Below are 6,139 nucleotides of genomic sequence, written 5' to 3'. Positions count from 1 at the left end.
AGAACGGTGCGTTCTCGGTTAAGTCTATGTATCTGGATGTCATTAACTCTAGTGTTGTCCCTTCCTCGATTCATGTTTGGAGAGTAAAGGTTCCCTTACGCATCAAAGTATTTATGTGGTTTGTGCATAAACAAGTCATTTTGACTAAGGATAACTTGGCAAAACGCAACTGGATGGGCTCATCTAGGTGTAGCTTTTGCGATAATAACGAGAACATCAAACACCTCTTCCTCGATTGTCCGTTGGCTAAGATTCTGTGGCGGTCGATTCATATTGCGTTTAATATTAATCAGCCCACCTCTATCAACATGTTACTTGGACCATGGCTTGATGGGGTTGATTCCGATACTGCAAGACACATTCGTGTTGGCGTGTGTGCTTTACTTTGGGCAGTATGGAACTGTAGAAATGATTTAGTTTTTAACAGATCAACAAACATTCACTTTTTGCAGGTTATCTTCAGGGCCACGGCATTCATCCGTATGTGGTCGCTACTCACTCCGACGGAGGCCAGGGAGCGTTTGGTTACTGCGTCTACCCGATGGGAGATGGTAGCGCGGGATATTTTCAACCGGTTTGGATGGCTGTCATGTAATAGGATAGGCATGTAGTGCTCCTATTATGTTTGCCAGCCGGTTGTGGCTTAGGATTTCAGCTCTTACGAGCTTCTACTTTTTTTCCCGCACCAACATACTTGAAGACTTTGTTACTGGCTTTTATTTTTAATAATATGAGCCGTATGCATCTTTCTGATGCAGAGACTGGGGTAAACCCCCTTTTCGAAAAAGAAAAAAATTTCCAAGGACGTGAGCGCGCGAGGCGGCCACAGTGCTGCAGGCATCGAAGCTGCACCAGGCACCTTTCTTCCTTCCTCGCTGACCCCTGGTGCGGCTGCTCGGCGCCTTGTATTTCTTCCTATGATCCTTCGTGCAGCAGCAGATCAGACATGATGGCCACGTGTCCTAAACCGAAGCAACTCCGTAGACATTGACGTCGCGCGATCGATGACTTTCCTTGTGTGCGTTTCCTATAGAAGAGCCATCTCTGTTCACTCGAGACAAAAGCTCGTTAGCTGGGCTGGTGCGCACGTTCCGCGGTTCAACATGGAGATCACATTTGCTGCCTAACCCACCGATCCCGGCCCTTCCCGATGTCAAACAGGAAATCCCTGTTTCGATATGACCGCAAGGTTAAAAACAACCGGGATTAGAGAATACAGGGTATAGACTTCAGGGATTCGGAAGTGAGGGTTCATTTCGAACGAGCTCTACAACCTCAAGGTTTAAATCAGACTTCACTCCACTGCTGGCCTATAGGAGCCACGACCGACAGTGCTGGCCTTCCAAACAAAACTGACAATTTGTAACTGTGGCCAAACACGCGGCATTGGAGCGCCCACGGCCCACACCAGCCGGCAGGCACCGCCGGCCGCACCACAAGTCGACCAGATGCCGACCTCGTCGGCCTTCTCGTGCCACATCGCGTAAGATACATAGCAGGAGAACCTGGACGTTCTCATAGTTTAGCGACTCTCGGCCGTCCGATCCTTTCCTTGATGTGTTTTTGGCTGCCCGATCAAGCCCCCGGATGCCAGCGGTCGTCGGATCTAAAGGAGGTACTGTAGATCGAAACAGTGCACCTCCGGTGGGAGATATCGCGTGCCACCGCGTGTAGTTCCAAGCCCCGTCGGGGGCATGGCATTTTCATCATTTCACTTGTGGCTTATAAAATGCCAGCACACCCGTGGTGGAACCCTAGCCGCCTCTCTCCTCCCCTCTCTCTCCCTCTCTTCCCCACTGCCGCCGCCACCATCGCCGCCTGATTCCGGCCAACTCCGGTGAAATCTGTCGCCCACCATCACATCCACGAGCCCATCTCATGAGGCGGATCCATCTCCACCGCGTTGATCCGACACGCCGCTCCTCTACGCGCGGCCCTGGCTAACCCTAGCGCCACGATCGTCGGTGCACGGCCTCACCATGGACGCCGGCGCTGCGCCTCTAGTTGGTCCTCTCCGGCACCGTCCGAGTCCTCCCGCGTCGCCATCTCGCTGCCGCCGCTTCTCTCCCCACCACCAGCATACCGCCGACGGCCAACCGGGCCATCCTAGGTGGTGACGAACTGGCCCGCGCCCCTGGCCGCCGAGACATGGGAAGGAACCAACAACAGCAACCTCCACTAGGACCAGCCTCCTCGCGAGATCCAAACCAAGTGAGTTCCCCTCCCTCCCTTCCCATCCCTCGCCCCTCCTCCTCCCTCTACTCAATGCTTCCCAGGGAGAATTGCTATTAGTACGAGTAACTACTCTTGGATCATGCACACATTTGAGAAAATGAATTGCAGTCTGAAAAGTACCTACTTGTCACAAAGAAAGAACTTGCTATATAAATTATGATATGGTGTATACTATTTATATGTTGTATATGTTGTATATGTTGCAGTCTGAAAAGTACCTATTTATACTATTAATAGACCAGATTCCTAGAGCTTAATTGGTGATTACTAATACTGTATATGTTGTGGTGTAAACAAATTATGATATGACCTATTTCTACTTGATTCAGAGGATCTCCTGGGAGTTGAGAAGCATGACTTGTGTGCATATTTATATATGTCCAGGACATTGTGGCTAGATTTAGTAGAGACATGGTTACTACTAGACCCAAGATATATTAATTGAACACATGATGACAATCATACAAACCAAGAACCTTGAGATAGTACTTTATTTCTATGGTGTCTTTCTGATAGTTTATAGCAACATTTCGTATGTCGTATATAATATGTCTATGATAATTGATGTGCCATCTTTATTCTTGGATCAAAATGATTCACAAAATGATGGACGTGGCAATCTCGGCGGGCTCACTAAAGTTAGGGGAAGGAGTGAAACAATGGTGAAGGTGCATCGCGTGGGCATACTGGTTAATGTGCTATTTCTGGCCAAATTCCATGTTCAAAGCCTTCTATACATAATGCTCTAATTCTTACTGCACTGTCATTCCTGATATGGCAATGGTTTGAGGGTATTATTTGAGCTGATATGAAGGGACTACTTGAGATTTCGTTGTATCAGACTTTAGTGAGCCCGCCGAGATTGGTACAACATCCCACTTTATGTATGCAAAGCACCCGTTGTATGAGAAGCACCCGTTGTACTAATCTTTGTATGAGAAGCACCCGTTGTACAAATTTTTAAATGCATTGGTACAACGGGAACTCCATTTTCTTACAAGGTAAATAATATACAATTTTATGATCATTCTGAACTTTTGCCTTTCATGTATATTACAGAAATGATGTACACATGTGTTTCTTCTTATGTGATCTCCTGGGATCATTAATTATGAATGAGATCTGAATAATTCTGAAAGAATCCCCTGTGATCATTAATTCTGAAAGAAATCTGAATAATTGCCATAATGAGGAGGAAAAGGCAATAAAATTCTGACCATTTTGGTCACGGTTTTGGAGGAGGATTGCTGGTGTTGTTCTCACTCGGCGCTTTAATTAATCTTATTCGAGCTCTAGGTCTAAATTATTTTATCTCAATTAGATGTTAAATGAATAATTAGATGTGTTGGTGTTCATCCCGACTACATAGATCTGATTGTATTAGTGTGACTTCTTTGAAGTCAAGTACTACTATGGTCGAAGTGAAATAGTTTTGAAGTGATGGCCAAAGTGATAGAAGACAGAATACAAATTAATCAATTTTAATGTCTACATGTTTTATTTGCTCCTATTTTCACTTTTGTTGAGTTATAACCTGACCTTGTGAATTTGTTTCACTTCAGAGATGTGATCCCGTCGTTGTTGGTTGTCGAATTCCTGCTGCACTCCATGCCCACCACGTCCGTGTCTTCGCCCCTTCGTCATCCAACACAAACAGCAGAACGGAGCAGTAGCCGTGATTTGCCAGGTCGGAGAACTGACGCAGTTTGCTGCCATGGAGTGCTCGCCCTTCTTGTGTGCCATAAAGCCCCTCGATCGAAGCTCCGACTCAATTGCAAATCAAAATTGCCGACCGTGTCAATCTCGCCGGAACAACGTCTAGCTCGTCGTGCTCCACTCAATGTAAGTACCTTGACCTCTGCTTATTCTGAACCATTTATTTCTCTATTTGGGTTGTAATTTGTAAGTTTGCTTTCTTAGTAAAGAACTAAATAAAGCTTAGCTGCTGACTATTTTCTTTGATAAGATTAAATTCTTTAGATTGTGAGCATACCTTTTTGTGATTTGTATCTAAGCTAACGGCTTATCTCATAACTGAAGCCATGAACAAGTGCTTCTGCTTGAGATCTAGGGCCTAAACAATTTGTGACCAGACTGCTCAGAGTTGTACTATTTGATCTTCATGTGCAATCCTTCATTTGTTCTATTGCATCTCTGAGACATATTAGCATACATTTCCAATCAACAATTGAAATTCTTTCTGCATTTGCCCTGTGAACAATTAGATTCACTATCAGCCTTGAAGTTCACTGCAAGTTTGCTGCACATTTTTTACTTGAGAGATACAAGTGAGATTTTTTTCTTTTTGTTTATGCTTGCTGAAAATGAATTATTCATTTGAGAACACAGGCAAAACATGACAAGCAACGGGAAGAACTAACCTACAGGGAACACAGGCAAATCAGTTGTTATTTCTCATGAACATGCGTTTGATATTTATCTGCTTGCCCAAGTTGTTGGGACTGGCACCCTCGCGCCAAGGCGCGTTGCCGATGTAAACACTAATCTAGGGTTTGTAGATGCTTACAAATAGCAGTAAATAAATAGTAATGTTTTGATCCAGATAGTGTGATGATTTAAACTTTGTTTTCTTATATGATCTTCATGTAGTTAATAGCTTCGTTGTCACTATTGCTGCATGATTTGTTCAGAGAGGGTTTTATCTGTAGGCTGCAATCTTGAGCATTTGACAACTAAGCTTATGTTTCTGTTAACTTACTGAATAAGCAAACTCACCTTTGGCCAGCGCGCCGCCTCTCTCTCTCCAAGTCACCGCTGAGCCGCCTTCTTTGCTTCAGAGGCTTCTTGTGTCACCATAAGTTTGTGATTCTTTCTGTCGCCCATTGTAGGCCATGTAGAATGCTAAGAGAAAATAATTTTAATTTTATCTTTTATATTCTTTTATGTTAAAAGGCTATATTGTATCCAAATCACTATATATTATCCAGAGTGATTCTCCTTCATATAGACCAAATTATTTTCTCCCTGTCCGTGAGACACGCTATTTGAATAGTTTGCCTAACACGACATGTCCTTTAGCAGATCCGTGCGTCACAACATGCATGCAAATCAAACGAAGGAGTGTGGACAAAGTTATATATCAAGCAAATCAGATGAAGGCGTGTGGACAAAGTTATACATCCAATAGTCCACCATGTACTACATTGGTGATATAAACTTTCTTATATTTCTTTACCGAGAGAGAAGTTTGTTGTGCAATATGAAAAACATTGTAAATAAGTTATCTGGGACTAATACTATGGCCTGCTTTTTGGTTTCTATCATACAGACCTTGCTTAGGTGTTTCATGTCACATTGTATAACAAATGCGCCGATGGCATGTAGAGGGTCATCTTTTAGATATTTTACGGGATGATTACTGTTGTGAGTATCTACCATCAGGTACTCTTTGAGTAATATCAGATATATTTCCATCCTGAGATATATTGAGCAATATCAGATGTTAATAAAAAAAGAGCTATATCAAAGGTTTGATCATTGAGCTTTTTTTTATTAACTCCTTGATACATTTTCATCCTGATATAGTCTCTGCATTTCCATCCTTAATAGACACACACTTGGGAGTTGGGCTTCTGTGCTGTTATGTGTGCTAAACTTGCTTTCCTACTAATGCATCATGCGGTTTGATCTCCACTACTTGGCCATATCGGTTGGACCGGCACCCTCGCGCCAAGGCGCGTTGCCGATCTAGTCACTTGACAAACGCCGGCGTTGCCCTTGAGTCGGACTCCGGTGCTGGTTAGCGCTGCTCTAGCATTTTGTGCCACTTCCCCTGCCCAAAATAAGGTAAGTTCGCCGTGCGTCTTAGTCTGTTACCTGGGCAAGCGCTTAATTTCATAGGAATGACTATTTGCAGGTCGCCTGAATTTTTCTTATGTAAGGC

General features: G+C 43.9%; 1 long non-coding RNA gene across 1 annotated transcript; it reads left to right on the top strand.

Annotated features, from left to right (window-relative positions):
* Window positions 1–3,129: 3,129 nt before the first annotated feature.
* On the top strand, window positions 3,130–5,587 carry LOC119306788. Its single transcript, XR_005149040.1, has 3 exons — window positions 3,130–3,236; window positions 3,798–4,077; window positions 5,278–5,587. It is a non-coding gene; the product is annotated as an uncharacterized LOC119306788 (long non-coding RNA).
* Window positions 5,588–6,139: the final 552 nt, after the last annotated feature.

This window comes from Triticum dicoccoides, chromosome 5B (genome assembly GCF_002162155.2).
Source record: "Triticum dicoccoides isolate Atlit2015 ecotype Zavitan chromosome 5B, WEW_v2.0, whole genome shotgun sequence".
NCBI lineage: Eukaryota > Viridiplantae > Streptophyta > Magnoliopsida > Poales > Poaceae > Triticum > Triticum dicoccoides.
The sequence above is the reverse complement of the archived record's forward strand: the minus strand, read 5'-3'. Positions and strand labels throughout refer to the sequence as shown.